Source organism: Protopterus annectens, chromosome 9.part0 (assembly GCF_019279795.1).
Source record: "Protopterus annectens isolate FY-2018-M chromosome 9.part0, PAN1.0, whole genome shotgun sequence".
In the NCBI taxonomy this organism is placed as follows: domain Eukaryota; kingdom Metazoa; phylum Chordata; order Ceratodontiformes; family Protopteridae; genus Protopterus; species Protopterus annectens.
Genome location: NC_056743.1, coordinates 1,065,064,367 through 1,065,085,817, shown reverse-complemented (window position 1 = coordinate 1,065,085,817; position 21,451 = coordinate 1,065,064,367).

Below are 21,451 nucleotides of genomic sequence, written 5' to 3'. Positions count from 1 at the left end.
TGGAAGAGAATATAGCACAGAAAGTAGGTGTATTTCCAAAATTCATATACAAGACAGGGTCCAAATTTGAAAAAGATGATAGAGTACAATGTTCATGAAGCCACAAAAAAGAAAAAATGAACCATGAAGTGTGGTACTTGTAAGCAGTGTAGTTATATTAATGAAAAGGATGGATGTAGATTAGGTAATTTTAATGGTACATACATTAAAGGTAGGGTAGGTAACTGCAACACTAGATTTGTGGTACATATGGCAACTTGTGACACATGTTCCGCGTTCTATATAGGAAAAACGGAAAGGCGGTTAAGATGTCATATTTATGAACACACGTACAGTATTAAAAATAAAGATAAAAAGAATGCCCTTAGTAGACATGTAATAAAATATGGTGAAATACACAAATTCAAATTTATCATTATAGATCAAGCGAATTCCACGCTAAGGGGTGGCAATTTGAAGGCCATGGTAGCTAAAAAAGAAAGTAAATGGCAAATATTAACTGATGCCACCAGATTCCCTGGCATTAATGATTATATAAGCATCAAGCCGTTTTTATGTGACATATAGGAAGTATGTATTAGGTGATTTTAAAAAATTTGCTTAATGTAGCTAACAGTAAATGTATTCATACACACAATCAATACAATAACTTAGTGAACTATACTTTTTTATTTTGTATTTATTTATTGATGTATTTATTTATTTATTTATATCTATATCAATTTTGAACATTTACTGTTATCAATTTATATCAAGTGCCAAGGGATATTTCATCTAAGCGTGAAAATCATGTACAAATCATGTATGCATTTTTTATGCATTTTTTTATGTATTCTGTATGTGTTTTTATGTACTTATTATGCACTTTTTATGTGTGTAACATTTTTATATGTGAATTATTTATGTATACTTTCCTATATACCCAGACTGATTAAGTGGTTTTATGAATTTGTGTAATATTTAGTATTGAGTTATTTGGAGCGCAATGCATTACGCTAACAATGCATGCTTTGCATAATATGTTTTCGGTTTTCAAGTTTCAGGGTTGATATCACTTTAAACATTTGAATAAGCCAAAGGCGCCAACATTATATGAGTAGGTATAAAAGCAGCTAGTTACATCAATATTGTAGTTCTGATGAAGTCTGCATATTGTCAGATGAAAGCGCATAACTCATCTAGTTTTATACGTTGTAAAAAGTTGTGTGTATTTGGCATTGAAGTAATTCAGTGGAGTATTTTATATTTGACAAATAAACTGATCTCTGTTCCAGCCGAGGAGTGGTTGTGCCGTCCTGTACTACATTTTTGTGGGATTATGTTGTAGGGTTCGTAGATTCTATTAAGTAAATGGATTGGTTAAGAAAATTCCCAGTCATGGCTGAAAAGGGTCCCTGGAACCGCTTCAATTAGCTGGTTAGCAAAGTATAAATAAATAAGTAAAAACAATAAATAAATATTTACAACCTGCTGTACACTGCAAAACTTGACCCAACAAATTCTTTGCTGTAGTCTCCTCCCTCAGATACAGGGGTCCTCCCAAAGCTTCCTTAAGCTTCTGAAATTCCTGCTCACATGCTGGGTTCCACACTACCTTTTCTGGCCTGTTCTTCCTTGTCAGGTCTGTAAGGGGAGCAGCTATGGTACTATAATTGGGAATGAACTCTCTGTAGTACCCTGCTGTCTCTAAGAATGCCCTCACCTGCTTTTTGGTAATGGGTGCAGGCCATGCCTGAATAGCTTCCACTTTGGCAGGTTCTGGCCTTATCTTACCACTCCCCACTCTATGTCCTAGGTAGGAGACCTCTGCCATACCCACCTGACATTTGCTTGGCTTAATGGTCAACCCTGCCCTCTGTAGTCTGCCCAGCACCTCCCGGACATGCTGAAGGTGCTCTTGCCAGGAATGGCTGTAGATAGCAATATCATCCATGTAAGCAAGGGCCCTGCTCCTGCTAAGATATGATCTACCAGCCTCTGTAAAGTTGCTGGGGCATTCTTCATCCCAAAGGGCAACTTTGTGAACTCATACAAACCAAAAGGAGTCACAAAGGCTAACTTCTCTCTAGCACTGGGAGTCAAGGGCACCTGCAAGTAACCCTTGGTAACATCAATGGTTGTAAGATACTTAGCCCCACCCAGCTGCTCTAGGGCTTCATGTGTCCTAGGCATGGGGTAAGCATCTGACTCTGTGTGACTATTTAATTTCCTGTAATCCACAAAGAACCTGGTGCTGCCATCCTTCTTTGGCACCAGTACCACTGGTGAGGCCCAGGGACTGTTGGACTCCTGAATCACCCCTAGTTCCAACATCTCCTGTACCTCCTCCCTCAGATACTGTTTGACTCTCTCAGGCACCCTATAATGGGCCTGCCTGATAGGCCTTTGGGGTCCTGTATGCACCTGGTGATGCACCAGGTGGGTGCTCCCTGGTTTCCCAGTGAACATGCCCCCAAACTCCTGCAATACTGCTCGGATTTTTTGAACCTGGGTAGGAGATAGCTGCTGGGACATTGCTACCCCTTCCACTGAGGTGTCAGCTCGAGCCTCACTGAGGAGATCAGTCACCAGATCTCCCTCAGACTCCTCCTGCAATCCACTGCAAATGCTCAGCACAAGGACCCCCCTATCATGGTAAGGTTTCATCATGTTAACATGGTACAATTTGTGCCCCTGCTTCCTGCCTAGCAGTTCCACCATGTAGTTAACATCACTGACTTTTCTTACCACCTTGTAGGGTCCCTCCCAAGCTGCTTGCAGCTTGTTGTGTCTGACAGGAATGAAAACCATTATCTGCTGCCCTACAGCATATTCTCTAGCTCGAGCATTCCTGTCATACCACACCTTTTTCTCTTGTTGGGCTTCTGCCAGGTTCTCCTGAGCCAAGCCCATGAGTTCCTTGAAACTTGTCCTGAGGGTTAGGACGTATGCTACAACAGACTCCATGTGAGACTCACACTCACCTTCCTACTCATCTCGAATTAAATTTAGCGGTCCCCTCACCCTATGCCCATACAGCAACTCAAAGGGTGAAAAACCTGTGGATTCCTGGGGAACCTCTCTGTAAGCAAACAACAGATGGGGCAAATATTTGTCCCACTCCCTCTTAAACTGATCTGCAAATGCCTGTAGAATGGACTTGATTGCAGAGTTTAACTTCTCAACAAGACCATTAGTCTGGGGATGGTAGGGGGTGGTCTTCATATACTTCACCCCACAGGACTTCCACAGACATGCCAGCAGATCTGACATAAAATTGGCACCTCTGTCAGACAGTATTTCCTTTGGGAAACTTACCCTGCTGAAAATCTCTAACAAAGCATTTGCCACCTTCTCGGCCTCAATGGAGGGCAAAGCCATTGCCTCAGGGTATCATTTAGCACAATCTACCATCACTAGGATATACTTTTTCCATGTGGAACTTGGGGTACTCAGTGGACCCACAATATCCAAAGCTACCCTCTGAAATGCCTCCTCAATCACAGGCAAAGGCATCAAAGGAGCTCTCACCTTGTCTCCTGCCTTGCCTACCTTTTGGCACTGCTCACAAGCCCTGCAGTACCCTGTTACATCTCTGGAAATTCCAGGCCAATAGAAGTTTTGCATAATATGTCTCTTTGCACATTTTATGCCCACATGGCCTGCCAAGGGAATATCATGGGCTATGGCTAGAAGCGCCAGACTGTAGCTCTAGCACTACCAACTGCTGTACTCTCTCACCTTCTAGCCCTCCCTCAGGGGTCCACTCACTGTACAGTAACCCTTTGTTCCAGTATACAGATTCCCCCTTCCCTTGAGAATCAAGTGCCTCCCTAGCTACCTGCCTCAGGCCTTGCAATGTAGGGTCTGAGAGCTGAGCCTGTCTCAAGTCTCTCCTTGTAACCCTTCCCAGCTCCCCTTCCACAGGAAGTCTGGTATCTTCTGACAGCAGTGCCTCACTGTCAGCCTGGGTACTACTACTCACCTCTACCTTTGCAGTTACCCTGTCCAAGGGAACATCAGTACCCACCAGCAGCTGTGGCTCACATTCAGTCTCACTGCTACAGCGTAGCTCACTCCCTGAAGTAACAACCTCAGCAATCCTGGTTGTAAGTATGCAGTCTGTCTGGGTCTCCACAAGGCTACCAGACCCACATGCTTGTCTCCTAGCCACACTGTATGTAACTGCATAAGTACTTAGTACTGTCTCATCCAAATCCTTCCCTCTCAGGACATCTGCAGGATGGTAGTTCCATACCCCTGTTGTCTCAAGACAACCCATTGTTGGCATTTTGTCTTTCCCACTTACTGGCTTCCTCACCTTTGGTTCTCTACCTTGCCTCTGTAGACATCTGTATGCCACATGGCCCCACTGGTTGCATTCAAAACATTTAACCCTAGCTCCTGGACATGTACCTGGACTAGTGGCTTCCCCTGCTACTGGCAGATTTTGTTGGGGCAGTCTGTGCTGCCCATCATGGGTTCCTTTAGTCCCATGAGCAGTACTGGGGATCCCTTTCCTGTGCAGGGCTGCCCTGCTTGCTAGGTATAGGTCTCCCTTCTTCCCCAACTCCTCTGAAGTAGCACACTGTCTATCAGCTAACCAGATCCTCGTGTCCTCAGGCAAAGTGCTAAGGGCTTGTTCCCTTACCAAAAGGTCTGCCAGCCCTTCAAAAGTGGTGACATGACATCCACTCAGCCAGCTATGAAAATAGGTGCTCAGTTCAGCAACATATTCACATACACTTTCATCTGCCTTGCATCTATGCTCACAAAACTTTTTCCTATACATTTCAGGTGTTAGCTTAAAACATTCTAATAAATGTCTTTTTACAGCAGTATAATCAAAGCAGTCAGTGTCATGCATTTTTGTTAAAGAAGTTCCAGCTTTACCATGATGTAAGGAGGTCAGGAACCATACCCAGAGCCCTTGGTCAACTTCATACTGTTTACATACCCGCTCAAACATATAAATAAAGCTATCAAAATTATTCCCCTCTTTAAACTGTGGAAGAAATTTACTGACCTTTTGTGCTTCTGGGGTCCAGTTACTCCCTTCCCCATTACCTCCATGACTCTGGCGAAGAGTCAGCATTTCCTTCTCATGCCTCCTCTGTCATTAATTTTCCTCAGCTTGTAGACTCCTCATTTTCTCAGCTGTTTCTAGTTCCATACGCCTGGCCTCCAACTCAAGTCTTTTTAGCTCCAGCCGGATTTTTAAGTCCACTGCAGAAAGGTTGAGCTACCCATTCTCTGAGGATATTGTATCTCCACTGTCAGTCTGACTGTCCTCCAGGCTGCTGTTTTCTGATGCAGCTGCAATCAAGGCTGCAATCAGGTCTACTTTAGTCAGGTTTCCATGCACTAGTCCCCTAGCCTGGCACATCTCCACCAGCTGGCTCCTTGTCAGCTTTCCATACTCTTCTGCTAACATGCTGCCTGCTCACCCTGACTAACACTAAGCTAACAAAAGCTAACAAAAGAAATACAACAATTGTGATCTGAACTCTGAGTATACACTGCATGGCTGTTTTAGAGCACAAAACTTTTTTAGAGATCACTGTACATAAGCTAAAAGAATTTGCTCTACCCACACCACTACAAGCCAGTTAGTGTGTGAAGTAGATCCCACCATTGCCACCACTTGTGATGACTTTGCCCTGGCCCAGCAATCAAGAGAAAATGATAACTAATACACACAGTAAAGTACAATTTCCCTCAAGTGCACACAGAGATCACAGTCAGTCTGGGGTTAGTTGCTCCCTTGCTCACCAGGTCCCCAATAAGACTCCCCACTGGCACAGCTATAGGGTCCAGGTTTCAGCCTAACTGGGCAAGCTAAAACCTCCAGTACCCTCTCTGTCCAACCAGTGCTTTGTGTCCCTGCCAAGTAGCTGACACAACACACACACACACACACACACACACACACACACTCTGCGATAAGTATTTATACAGCTTCACAGCCACTCCTGGGAAAGGCTGACACAGATTCTCCAACTGCGCCCTTTTACCCAGACTATATGGTAGTAATTACTGCCACCACCCAGTTAATAATATCAGCTACTAAAAGGCCCTTAAAAGGGTGTCCAATTATTACTGTGCAATATTAATATCCAATGATAGTATGACTAACAGTCAAGGCTTACTTTAGAGTGGCCTATTACAATAACCTTTATAAATATGCAATGTACTATAGAGCTTATCTCTACACAAATCAGCCACAGGTAGAAGGTTTTAAAAATATTTAATAATAAATAATTAAAACACAAAACAAAACTACTACACCACAGAGATATCTAAGAGTTCAGAGATCACAAAGAAACGTAAAATAATACAGTAGATCAGGTCTTATTTCAAAGAAAAATAACTAATTAATCTTTACTAGTTTTAACTATTCCTACAAGAAATCACAGTGCTAAAAACTTACATGTGAGCATAGGCAGAGTGCTGATTTAGATGTCCAAAGTCAAAATGCTTTTTAGTCTCTTGTGAGAAATAGTATTTAAACATTACTCACAAACATGTCTCTAAGGCCATCCCAAATTACATCATTTTTGACACTTAGGTTTTCCCAGTATTCATATTGCATCATCTTAGCACCTGGTCTGAGTTCTAGGCCACAAACTGCATTATTTAGCAATCTAACACCTGCACAGAAACTTACAACAATAGAAGACATTTCACATATATACATTCTAAAAGAAACCAGAGCAATAAAGCACATTCCATATCTAAATTCTAGTCATAAACTTTAGCCTTAAAACAATGGGCATGAAATTTTCATCCAGCCACCCTGGAGCCGAATTCTAACATGAAAGGGTACAACATGCTTCACTGGGCCAGTAGAGTGCAATGTTGTCACATATTTTGCAGTTCCACATTTCACAGTATTCTTTACACTCAAGAAACATGCCTGTATTTTACATTTATTTACAAATGCCAGAATTATATATCAAATTTTATTTGACTAGGCTGGCAGCCTTCGCTCATCTTTCCCCAATTGTCACACACACCATCACACATACACTTACAATGTCCAGATAAAACAACTCACATCATACAATTGTAGGAAGCCTCTGCACCCCATCAAGGCATTTAAATCTAGACTGTCCCTCACACTAAACTGCAAACAGCAGCTGCACACACTGACATTCAGTTACAGGGCATCAATGTAACCTAGTAGATGGTGCAGAAGAAGTTTCCATCTTCAGCCAGTTAGTTTTTCTGAAACAATATAATAAAAGCACAAAACAGTGGGATATTTAAGACACAATTTATGTTGCATTCTATAAATATGTTTATTTAATTTCATCCAAAGCAATCATATTGAAAAACCCTGCTTTATAGTGTATGCCTTTAAATCATGTTTCACCCCACACTCCTAGTTCACTAACTAACCAATACAGTTGCTTGATGGTAGGAGACAAAAATAGTCTGCCTCCTCTCCATATTTAAATTCTCCATCATCCTTTCTTCACTTGCCTTGTGATCTTGAGTGCAGCCATGGATTCCACAAGTATACTTTACTGTCTACAAAAAGTCAGTCCACTTTTCACACTACACTGATTGATACAACTAAAGAAAAAGTGGTTAAACATTATACTTTCTACTGTTAACATAATGCAAAAATAAAGTATTCCCAAGTAATAAGCAAAAATTGTTTTAATGTAACATTAATGAAAGCGTTCAGAAGGTCTTAGCTGATTGTCATTCTGGGAGAAAGGACAACAAAATAACACACCACAGTTTACAAAAGATTTAACGTCAAAATCGGCAGAAGAGTGTTTAACTAAATGTTAAATAAATTGTGTAGTTATGCATTCAGGCCTCATGTGAATATTCAGTATCAAAGAAACAACAAAATGAATATAAACAGACATACCAAAACCAAAGCAGTATTGAAAAAAAAAATAAGATAACAAGAGCATATCTCCATATTATACAGTCTGATAGCCTGCAATGCCTCCTCCAACACCATATTTATGTTGCAGAATTTGTGTGAACATTTGCAGTTCTTAGAAGTCAACTGCCACATCCACAGTTGTAAAGCACACAATGTTTTGAGTCCATTTCCTCCAGACATAGCTCATGTATTACTCCTGCAGAGTAAAATGCACTGTGAGATACAAAGCCTATTACTTACCTTATACAACGAACACCACCCATTCCTTCAGTATGTTACAGTAACTTAAACCATTTCACCTGATTATTGTGGAGTAATGCATGTCTTGTTAAACTTTCCTTTTGATCTGTGATTCAAAGACAGCCATACATACCTCTAGTATGTGAGTTCAGTGATTTTTGAAAAACATTGACTAATATTTATTTAAGCAAATTCTTTAAGTTCTGCCCTTAATGCTTATATAAAGGATTATGACAGCAAAAGTGTGTTGTTTTCCACAGTCTAAACTACAATAGTCAGCCAGGGATATGGGATATTCAAAAAAATTATAAGTTGTGTAAATCTGTGTTTAAGTGTTGCAATCAACAATTACTTAGTAATGTCTGGCTCTGCAGCACACAGGGACAGAACCCTGATTGTGACCCAGGCAACTAGACAAGACTGCAGGAGCCTGGCCCACTCTACTCTCCTCCTCTGGAGGTGTAGAAGGGGTTTGTGTGCACTTCAGGACATACTGGGCAGAGTGATCTCCTAAAATGTGCAGCAAGAGGAAGGGGCAAGGCCACTTGAAGTAAATGCTCCTTGTGGAACTGAAGAGACATCTGTGGCTGGATTACTGCTCAAGGCTCCCTGGAACCCAGCTGGGTGCCTGCAAGTTAGAGTGAGGGAGAAGACAAGAAAATTCAATCCACCCCAGTGGCTGTCTAAATGTGCCCCCTTGCAGTTTACCATCATCAAGAGATACGGAGCCAACTGGCCTATTGGCTGGGGTGGTTGGCAGATAGCTATGGCAAAGTGCCACAAAAAAAAATTAACCATTTTCCAAATACAATATGCATTCATTTAAAGCTTGCTGCTATTAATATTTTATGAGGATGGCCACTTTAGGACTAAAGCAGTGTAGATAAGGATAAGTAGAAAAGTTTATTAGACAATACGATATCCCAAACGTCATCTGGTATAGTAGGCCCATTAAATGTCCACAAAACCCATTACATTTCAAAGTTCTTTTTTTCTGTTGAAAATACAGTTCTGGTATTTAGAATATACTTATAAAGAAGGTAAGTCCAAAGGCATAATCAATCACATGAGTATGGTGTGCAAAAACTATTTGGGATGTAGTGGTTGTATTATGAAAACTTAGGGGAGCTTTTTAGGATTTTAATAAATGTTTAAGATTAATAATATTTCAGTCACTTTTTCCCTACACCTGATTCCAGGACCTTTTCTTGAAGTCAACGGTGTGAAACACTAAAATACAACCTTATTCCAAGACTTTTTACAGAAGTCATACATTCTTCATGTGCTTGTGCAATTAAGTAATCACTTATCTAACAGCAAGCTTAAAAACAATATCAAAAATAAAAACCCTTATAGCTCAATATTCGGTCATTATATTCAGTGTTTCACTTAAGGTGCATTAAAAAAAGACTTACTTGTCTTCTTCCCCTATTACGCACAACAACTTGCATTATTTCACTACAGGTAGTAAACGTCTTGCCACCACATTTCAGTGCTTCTTGGTTCTTTTTGTTTACGGGTCATGCATTCTGCTGAAGTGATAGCTGCCATGATCAGAGTTGTTGAAAGTTGAGTTTTGCTACACTTTGAGAAAGAAGGATGGTATCTATCCACAGGTGTTGAGGAGGTGTGTTCTTATAGCAAGTAAAGAAAATAGGATGAAAAAGCATAAAATGTGAATAAAAATAACTAATGGTGCTGTATGCATGCCATGATATGCCTGGCATAGGCTACACCTATGACCTGATAGATAGATGCAATGAATAATATGCAGTCTTAATCAAACAGATTCCTACTTTACCTGTAATGAACATTGGCTTTAACAGATTTTCCATTCACTCAATGTCAGGTAGTGTAAAAAAGGGCCCTGGACTTGCTTCAGAATGAAGCTTTTCTCTTGACTCATGGTAGCTAGTATTCAGTAACATATTTTTATTCAGAAGCTGTCCACTGTCTCTAGATAATTTTATCTATTGGTAGGGTTTCATTATCAATCAGTTTTATTTAAAATTGATCTGGTTTCAAGGAGACTGTTGCCAGATCTGTCTTGAAACTGACCAGATCCTGCTTGTCTTTAGCTACTCCATGCAATTTGACTTTTTGAGATCAGGGTTTGTGAAGCAAGATATTTAGTTATGGCATTAGCTGTCTCCTGAAAACAATTTATGAGGCAGAAAAATCCAGAGAATTCTTCATCAATTCACAATATCTTTGCTTAAATGATCGAGTAACATGCACGTCCAAAATGCTTTCTCACTGAATTACCTTTCTCCAAATATGTGAAGTGAAGACAGGGAACAGGCCCACTAGTTATCATGGTCCTGAACCAGTGGAAATTTTGCTGCATTTAAATAACCATTTTGTTTTAGAGGAAGGACTAGACTTCTTGATTGGTTTCTCTTTAGAGAATACACCTGTATAGTAAATCCTAACCTGGAGGATCTGTGCTGGTTTGCAATGGGTCTTCATTAGAGGACTTATAAGGGTCAGGCACCTATGGTGCCACTGTTGGTGGTGGGAGTTACCTAGGTTTGTACCAAGGATGCCTCCTGTTCAACACTTGCATACTCCTCAGCTCACAGCCAATAGTTTAACATTGATACCTGGGCCAATACCTATATTTCTACAGACATGTATATTAAAAATCTGGTAGCTAAGGGAAACAATAAACAATAGCAGCCCAAGTTTTATAGACTGAAACAGATGGCTATTTTGGGATTCAGTTTAACCAAGAGTCACTTTTGATGGCTCCCCAGCCAATAGATCTGAAAAGCTACAAACTCCAGTACCTTGTTCTGTCTTTCCCTCTCTCTCCTAAGACATGCATTGATGATTGGGTTATAGCATTTTTCACTGAGGAATTATATAGTTGAAGTTTTCTTGTTCCACCTTCTTAAAGACTGCATTTTCCCTCTAGTAACAGGCTTCAAAGGACCATCAAGATTTTAGCCACCAGGGAATGTTTGTTCTATTTATTTGATTCAGACGTTTTTCCATCAAAGTCCTTTCATTACCTTACTTTTTAATTTCTGACTTAGTAACTAAGGTTTTCTACTATGTTCTTCTAGTAGCATGTTATATTTTTCACAGTATTCACATTTAAGATTTCTACCTCTTCTTTATACAGGAGAGTCTTTATTTAGGTAGATGCATCTGATAAAAAATAGCAAGTGTTCTGAGATATTAAGGCAAAAAATATTCCCCAAATTTCTTTTACAAGTTACATAAAACGATGATTTTATATATGAAATACCTTAATATTATATGAAACAACTCAGTCTTACAAGACCAGTCTTCTGTCTTGGCAAAACAAGTGAAATCCATTCCTTCGTGTTTTCTGTGGGTATGATTCATCCTTCAAAATCTCACTTTTCCATAAAGAACATCCCACTTTGGACATCTGAAAATGTGGAAATCCCATTCACATTTGCCTATATCATGAAAAAAATCCCAACAATCAGATATGTGTGTTAAAATAGTTTGCTGCAGTTTGTCTATGTCTGGCCCACTCATTAAATAAGTTATGTGAAGATGTCATTGGACTCTACAACTTTCTTCAATTATGTACATGGAAGTTAGGGGAAACCCTTATTTCTTTCAAAATTTGAATTATACAACTTGTTGATGTTTATTGACTGGAAACCATTTCATAGGACTGACTAAAATACTTCTGAAAAGAAAAGATAGTCAGGTGACTGGATAAAATAATCAGGTGAACAGATTTGTGAAGCAGATGAAAGAAACGAAGATGATGCCCACTAATGCTGTATCTGTGGAAGACTTCCATCAGGTTATATTGCTATCACTACAACATGATGCCAGCATTAGCTTAAGCACTAGGATGTTTGACTGTTCGTGAATTCAGGTTACATCTTCACTACCAGTGTTAAATAAAAGCCAAAACATAATGAACATTGCTACAGAAATCTTCTTTGGAAGAAAGATAAAAGGAAGTGGTTGTTTTATTACATGGGATTTCTGTGTCAGTTACCCCCTGAAAGAGGGCATGGGACTAGCCGGTAAGTGTATTTCAAGGTAACTGCTGAAATGCATCTAATTAACAGCTGAGGCATGTAAGAGGTCTCCAGGATGGCTGCAAGAATATCTATATAGAAATACAATGTAAAATTAACAGATTCCCCCTCCCCAACGCTAATTTTTTGTACCCCAAACTGACCATCGGCTGCACCATTTTTTCCTTGAATGTCCCAGTACAATCTCCTATAGCAGTGACTGCACTAATGGTGAAATGGCAGTGGAAATGGGGTAGAGCAACTTGCAGTATCACATACACTGATACTGCAAACCAGGGAAGATTTCTGGCATGCCCAAACTGGGTGGAGATAGTGATTTCACACTAATTATTATACACAGCATCATAGGTTCATAGGTTGGTACTAGGCTATCAGCCCTAGGGCCTATACAAGCCTAGCCATAACAATTCCCTAGCTATTTCTTCCAACACTATTTACTTCCCTGGACCCCTGTCTAGCAGGGCAACTGACATGATCCCCAGGGTGAATTTCCTTTCTCCCATCTAATCGTCAAGGTTCCTTTTTAAGAGGGCCAAGGAGGCACTCTGCTTGACATGTATGGGCAGTCTATTCCCGAGTCTGGGGAGTCTCTGAGTCAGGAACCTATCCCTCCAGCATGTTTTGTTTATTGTGATGACAAGGTTTAGATCCCTGGAGCATGTGGCTGTGAGGGATTGGGATTTCTTTAAGTGTAGCATGTCCAACAGCTCTGGGTTTGACATGGCCTTGTATGATAAGTAGAGATCGCCTCAGTTACCTCAGGCTCCCTGCAAGATGCTGTAGATTTACCAGCAATCTGTCCTACAACTATGGCACATCCCTATCACCAAGGATGTGTCTTCATCACAGGCAGAAACTCCTTCCACTTTCTCAGAGGGGGCCAACTGGCAAAGCCAGTCCCTTATACCTGCCTCCCACCCCAGCTCTTGCAAATCCAATGTGAAAATTGGTGATCTTGACATCAAGAAGGAAGACAATAGCAGCAGACTTACATAAAATGTAGGTTTTATGTATTGGGTGGGCCTAAAGATATATACACAAAGGAGGTATCATAGCAACATGTTATGCTATGAAGTATAACAGAAGCCATACATATAAGAGAAGAAAAGTGCTGTCATGTATACACTCGCAAAAGAGAATGATGTTTGCAACCAACATAGTGAGAGAGAATGAACAAAAAACGATACTGGCAGAACATGTCTGCTCTGAGGAAGACAATAAAAGCAATGGTCAGGAAAACAGGAAATAAAGCCAACAGACAAAGCCATTTTCATATCTGTCAACTGTGCAGATTTTCAGAGATTGTCCAGATTTTTGCTATATATTTTTGGTCCATTTTTCATAAAATTGTGTTTGTCTGGAAATTAGTGGCAAATCATTAGAGAGTAAAGTTAGAAAATAATGGCAGACATTTGAGTCTAAGACCAAACCCTTCAGAAAATTCATGCTAATGCAAAACCTGTTATTCTATCAACTTTCTAAGTTTGTAAGCACAATTTGTAAGAATTGTCCCTATTTTTGGGGCCTTTGTCCCACTTTTATTTATGGCTTTGTCCAGATTTTTCTCTAAGTGGTTGAGAGGTATGCCTATTCTGGAGATAAACTGAACTGGTAGATGTATTTCTGAAAAATCTGTCTGCTGCTGTGTCATGAACAGATGGACTTCAGCGCACACACACACACACACACACACACACACACACACGCACACACACTCACCAACTTACACCTGAAAAGATAATCAGCATGGAACTGTCCAACCAGAGTCTGATCGCAGAACCAAGAGAGTCTGTATTGCAGGCCAACTGATTAGGGATCTGTAGATGCACATGAATATGCAAACAAATGTTGCCTACATATTTACTTTTAACTGTGTGTGTGTGTGTGTGTGTGTGTGTGTGTGTGTGTGTGTGTGTGTGTGTGTGTGTGTGTGTGTGTGTGTGTGTGTGTGTGTGTGTGTGTGTGTGTGTGTGTGTGTGGCTGTGAGTACAGTGATAATGAGTCTTAAATCTTCAAGTACCAGCCTTTAATTTTAGGATTTGACCAGTGAGGGGAATATTAATAAGTTCAACATCCTGGTAGCCTGGCTAATAAAGAGTTACACTTACAATGTTTTCTTCATTAATTTCTCTAATGATCCTTCAGTTCACAAGTCCCTGTTGTTTAACTTACTGACACTCTTTAAACTGTAAAAAGAGCACAAGGGTGATGTGGGTTTTAAGGAGTTACATATGCATCTGAAATGCTTCAACAAACAATCAAGGATGCCTGGTGAACCCAAGCAGTGGAAAGTGGTATGTGGCAAAATGTATATCTATATCTATCTATCTATATATATATATATATATATATATATATATATATATATATATATATATATATATATATATATATATATATATATACAGAGAGACAGAAAGATAGCTATACACACATGCCCCCCCCCCCCCCACACACACACACACAGAACACACACATAGAAACACACACCAGCTGGACTCAGAAATCTAGCAGCTGTAGGTTAAAGCACAAATCATTTCAGTACACAGATGTGCTAAACACAGGAGAAGAATTTAGGATAGATGACATAAGAAAAACAATAAAAGGAATGTTGTGCATTTACATTTTTATGCACTGTTCTCAGCTGACATATATACAAAACTATATTTTCTTAAGTCATGTATAAAAACTGTGATTGTTCTGGTCAGTGCATTTTCATAAAAAAATAAAAAAAAAAAATCAGCACGCCAACAAACAAACCATCTCAAATTCAAAGAATAACTTTTCAGATTCAGAATCCCCATCGGTAAACAACAGCTGGAGGAAGATTTTGTTATTTTTTTTAATGCTATAATTGGTATTCTCAGCGTAATTCTTATTAAAATTAACTTATTTTTATCTAAAATCGTCCATGTTTCAACCATACCCACAGAGTTTATACAATCTGTGCATGCTTATCTATATATTTTAAACAGTTTTACAGTAACATATGAACTGATCGGTTAAGTCCGGTAAAACACAAGGCTGTTAATAATATATAAAACCTGATGTAAAGAACGTGGTTTCAGCAACACCACCAAAAAAATAATTCAGAACAGCAGTTTCTTGAAAATTGTCATTATCAGAACAGCATCAGCATGAATTGAAACTATATATTGTAAGAACAACTGTGATATTGCAAAGTTTTATGGGATGCTGCTGTGTTTCTTTGTTTTTTCCATTAATACCTATGCTAACTTGCAGGCATCTTTATGTACATGCATGGATTTATAGTAGGAAATGTACAACCATATAGGAAAGAAAAATGATATCTTCACTTGACATTCAGTACAGGTTATTAAAAAAAAAAGAAACAAGAAATCAGTGTAATCTGTCCACTTTGCCCTTTAGGCAAGACACCAATTCAGCTAAAAGAAAATAAATGACTAATTAAGAATAGACAATAACAGATAGCCAACTAATTAGAGTATTCCTCTATGGAAATGGCACACGCATAGGTGTAACATAGTTAAGGTTTTACAGCAAAAGTAGACATAACAGTGATGTCACTGTTGTCAGTGAAAGGTGATACAATTTCAGTTCAGGATTAGAAAAGGAGAGACATATGTTGTGGTGCTTATGAATCAAACTGATGCCATTATGTGGTAACTACAACAAATATTTTTTCCAAGGTTCTTTCTGTATCTTTGTCAGCCTCGACTGATAAGACATGAGCCCATTTGTTCTTCCACACTTGTTAACATTAGCATGGAAGCCAAGGCCATCAAGATGGATGTCATTCAGGCAACCGCAATAGTGGTTTGTGCCCTCTCTGGCATCTCAGCAGAGGGGAAGAGGTGACCTGCATCACTGTGGGGTTCACAGTGCCTTCCAGTATGTGAGTGGATGCTCCTGTTATGAACAAGGCTGCCACCAAAGAGGCATTGTGGACAGACACTCACCCCTGTGCTCTCCTTTGTAGGAAGCAGTTCTGAATGGCCCTGATTTACGTATCCCCACAGGATGAGCATTCCCACTTACCCACAACAGTTTCAGAAGATGCCCAAGTCTCTAACTGAACCAAGGTCACCTGGGCCACAGCCAGGGTTTTATCCCTTTATGCTAACGGAGGTGGCACTAGTTTTTAGGGATGTCATAGCATAGTGAAACAACTGACATGATGCCATTAAAATTAACTGTCCAACACTCTGCGGTTCAGTGGCCTGTGAATAAAACCCACAGGCTTCTGATGGGAGCTATGTCAGTCTTTGCAAGCAGAGATACAACTTGTTTAATCTGAGGTCTACAGGTTTTGAAAGCTGAGCCACTAGCAATCATGAAAGATTACATTTCAAAATATGACTGAGAACTCCTTTTCGTTAGGTTATTCTAGCTATATCATGTCATCAGATGTCATTTAGTTGACAGAGTAAACACCTTTTAAGTGAATGCTCAGTTTTAGATGACATTTTATCTATGTGCACATTAAGTATTAATCCCATAGAGGGTCACCATTATGGCAAAATAAGATCTCTTTTTGTCATGTTTTATTTATTGATTTTAATAGTGCATGTTTCTATCTATTTTTCTTATACAGTTGGCATTACAGGGAAATTTGATTTTTAGAGACTTTTTTACATGCTGTTTCTATGTGTTTTACTGTGGTATTAAGTAAAAGAAAATGACTATATTTATTGAAAACTACAAAGAAACAAACAAAACAGCCCATAAAATTAAAAATAAATAAATAAATGAAATCAATAAAAACAAATCCAAGAGACAAGTTTGCTAAACACAATAATGACAATCCTTCCAGAATTGGTGTTATATAGCAATATTGGGCTTTACAAAGTGAAGAGGTCCTCTACCTGCAGTTAGCAGGCCTCACAGTACCCCACAAGCAATGAATTATATGCCTATAAAACACAGTATATTGGGGATTGTGTGTGTGTGCGTGTGTGTGTGTGTGTGTATGTGTGTGTGTGTGTGTGTGTGTGTGTGTGTGTGTGTTTGTGCGTGCATCTACTTTGGGAAGTATGCAAAAGGTATAAAAATTGTGACTCATTTTAAATGTAATCACTACAGAGGAAGCTCCCCTTCCCCTGAGCTAGAGCAGCCTCAGGACTAATTATATTAGGTAAGAGTATACAAGGGATAAAACCCCCTGCACGAGGGGGAATGCATTTCTCAAAGTAAAAATCGGAGTCTGAACTCCACTTCAGATTCATTTATTCAGACTAACACAGTATATAAACTAATGCTTTAGCACAAACACTAGGGTGCCATAGCTGTGTAACAGTTAGCAGTGCCTCCTCACAGTGCTTGCTTCTCCATTTTGTGTCTCAGCTGGGGTACCTTCTGTGTACAACCTGTGCATCCTCCTTGAGTCCATGTGAGATTTTCTAGGGTGCTCCAGTTTCATCCTCAGTTTAAAAGATATGTTGCAGGTAAATTTGGAAAGGCCTAAATTGTCCACAGTTACACATGCCATGTTACTGTGTGTGTGTGTGTGTGTGTGTGTGTGTGTGTGTGTGTGTGTGTGTGTGTGTGTGTGTGTGTGTGTGTGTGTGTGTGTGTGTGCGTGTGTGTGTGTGTCTGTATATCCTGATAAGTATAGGATGGGTTTCTAACGAGGTTCCAGGTTCCCCAAAATTCTTCATTAGATTAAAAAGGTTATCATAACTGAAAGAATAAATGAATATGAAACCACCTATGAAAAATTATAGATGTGCAGGAACTTACCATAACAGTAGATGTTTGAATAATCACTGCTTCAACAGCCTAAGCTATAGAGGTTACATCTTGCATAGGGTATAACAGATGGACAGTTTCCAAAACTTTAGGGCACTTTCCAAACACTCAAACCATTAATCAGCTCAAGCTGAGCTGACTAAAAAGACAGGTTTGGGTGCCAAGGCCTTCAGAGCTTCCATTCCAACTGAGAGAGAGGGAGTCTCAGCCCTGAGAGGTCAATGCTAGGAATACCAAAAACAAATGTCCAAGCCCAAGCATAAAAAAAAAAAACGGGTCTACTTTAAAACGACGAAAAATTAAAATATCGAGTGCTCACATGAGCAAAAAATCAGGAATTCAGTATTTAGTTTTTTGGATCACAGTACAGTGAAGATCGGAATATATGCCCTTTCCTCACTGTAGTGCAATCTCGGAGTAGGAATATATATTTAGCAGGGGGTGTGGGGGCACAACCCCCCACAATAGCGATTTTGAGTTCCTGATTATTCGCTCATGTGAGCGTTCGATATTTAAATTTTTCATTGTTTTGACATAGACCCAAAAAAACAGTAAAAAACAATGGAATGGAGCATATGAATGGCTACTAAAGTACTGATCATTCAAACATCTACTGTTGTGGAAAGTGTACATACATAACTGTACTATGTTCTTCATATTGATCACTGCTGCATTAGATTATCACAGCTTAAGTAAACTGTGAGGTGGAAGGAAATGGGTCCAGATGCCCCTGGAGATTGCTCCTAGCATGCAGTGTCTTGAAGAAGTATGTATAGAGGGCCAAGTTGCTGCTTCTAGAATACTTCTAGAGGTCAGTTCTTTTCAAAAACCCATAGATTAAGCCACGACCATGGTAGAATGTGGCTTGACCCTGCCTGAAATGGTTTTGTTGTTGTGGTAATAACAAAACATAATACCCCAAGACAACAACTGAAAATAGTCTGCTTTGACACAGGTTGTCCCTTCTTACATTCACAAGAAATGAGAAATTGATTGGAAGTTCTAAAATGATTTTGTTCTTTCAAGACTGTACCTGAATTTTCTGTGGACATCAATGTTATGAGCTTTCAATCTCATTTTTGGGGTTCAAGGAAGAACACAGGGAGATGGATAATTTGACAAAGTAATACGTGGATACCTCTTTACCTCTTTAGGCATAAAAGAAAGATTATTTCTTGAGGAAACCTGTCTCTAAGACAAGCAACATAAAGCTGACCCACGGTCTCAACTGTCCAGATTTTCGCAGAATGTACAGATTTTTGCGTCATATTTTTGGTCTGTTCCTCATAAAATTTGTGGTTTTCTGGGTTTATGAGACAAATCAGTGAGAATTGAATTTATTAAATAATGACAGTCAATTGAGTTTCAGACTTTATATCCTTTAAAAAATACACGGTCTTTTGTTCTAATAACTTTCTAAGTTTATAAGAGCAATATTTAAAATTTGTCCCTATTTTTGGGGCTTTGTCCCCCCATTATTTTTGGCTCTGTCCAGATTTTTTCTGCTACAAGGTTGAGAGGTATTGGTAACCCACCATAAGTGCTTGCAACTCAGATATTCTTGCAGAGATCAGAGCAACCAGTAGAACCATTTTCCATCTCAAGAACCTCGAGTTAGTCAAATGAGCTGGTTCAAATGGAACCATACCTCTCAACCTCTTAGAGCAAGAAATCTAGACAAAGCCATAAATAAAAGTAGGATAAAAGACCAAAAATAGGGAAAGATAGAAAGTTGACAGAATAACAGGTTTTACATTAGCATGAATTTTCTGAAGAGTATACAGTCTGAAATTCAAATGTCTGTCATTATTTTCTAACCTCAATCTTTAATGATTTGCCACTAATTTGCCAGGAAACAACAATTTTTGGAAAAATGGACCAAAAATATGAGGCAAAAATCTGGGCGTTCTGTGAAAATCTACAGTTGAGAGATATGAATGGAACAAGCATTAGCTTTTCTAACACAAAATTAAAATCCAAAGGAAGACCCATTAGTTTTCTTGGAGGTTTGTTTTTGTAATACACCTTTCAGCAACATTTTCTCAAGAGAATGCCTTGAAAGAGGGGGTCTTTTGCCAGACACGCTGAAATGGCTGACAAATTAACCTTGATGGAAGAATAATAGGAAAGTAATTTTCACAAATATTGTAAACCTAGGAAAATACTAGCCTTGAAAGGCGGCTTGTTATATTGTTGGCACGAACTAGAAAAGGTTTCAATTTGCTAATGTATGATATTTGAGTAGCAGGTTTTCTTAGGTTCATAGGTTCATAGGTAGGTACTATGCTATTGGCCCTAGGGCCTATATAAGCCTAGCCAAAAAGGTACCCTGGCTTTCGCCACCCAAGAAAACTATTTTCCTGTGCCCCTGTCAAGTAGAGTCACAGAAGTGATCCCCGGGGTGAATTTCCTAATTCCCATCCAATCATCAAGATTTTTCTTGAAGAGTACCAATGAGGAGCTTTGTTTGATATAGATAGGTAGTTTATTCCAGAATATGGGAAGTCTGTAGGACAGGAATCTATCCCTCCGGCATGTTCTGTTTATTGTGGTGACAAGGTTTAGGTCCCTAGACCGTGTAGCTCGGAGGGATTGGGATTTCTTTAAGTGGAGCATGTCCAACAGCTCTGGGTTTGACATAGCTTTGTATGTTAGGCAGAGATAGGCTCTGAGTAGGCAATATGTGACGGAGTAAAGCTGGAGTTTTTTTGAGACGGTCTGCATAGGGCATCTGTTTGAGGTCAGTAGTCCTCTTTGTGGGTATTTCTGAGGCCTTTCCAGTTGTTGTAGATGTCTTCTGAGGTACATACCAAAAGGGGCATTGTACTCTATAATGGGTCTAATGAGTGATGAGTAGAGGGGAACAATGACCTCTTTTTTTGGGGTCTATATTAGAACACCGAACTTTCAAAATTTCGAGTGTTCTCATATTGACCCATTTTCAGTGAACGCTGAAAATATGGAAGAAAAAGAAAACCACATTTTTTCCTAGGGAAAGAATTTGGTTGTCCGTTTCTGTTGCTTCGGTATTTTCAGCGCTGTGGTGGAATGTTACGGGTCGGGTTCAGGTAAGTGTGCGATTGTGTGGAAGTGAGGATTAGGGCGGGGTAGGTGAGTTAGAGTTAGGGTGCGGGTCAGGTAAGTGTGCGATTGTGTGGACGTGAGGGTTAGGGCTAGGTAGATGAGTTAGGGTTAGGGTGCGGGTGAGATGACTGTGCGATAGTGACAGACCTTAGGGTTAGGGTTTAGGTTAAGGTATGTGGATAGTTAGTGGTGTATGTATACTTTAGTGTAGGGTTAGTTGTAAGAGTTTAGGTGTATGTGTGTGTATTGCTGTTTGTTGGGTGTGCTTGTGTTGTGTTTATGTGTTTTGGAACAGCAATTTTTTTCCCTAGGAAAGACTTTGCTGCTCTTTTTGTTCGATGTTTTAAATTTTCAATTAATAGGGTTCGATATTAGAACACTCGAAATTTTGAAAGTTCGGTTTTCTAATATAGACCCTTTTTTCTGGGTGAGAAACCTTTGCATCTTGCATCCATTAATACCTGTTGCACATCTTCAG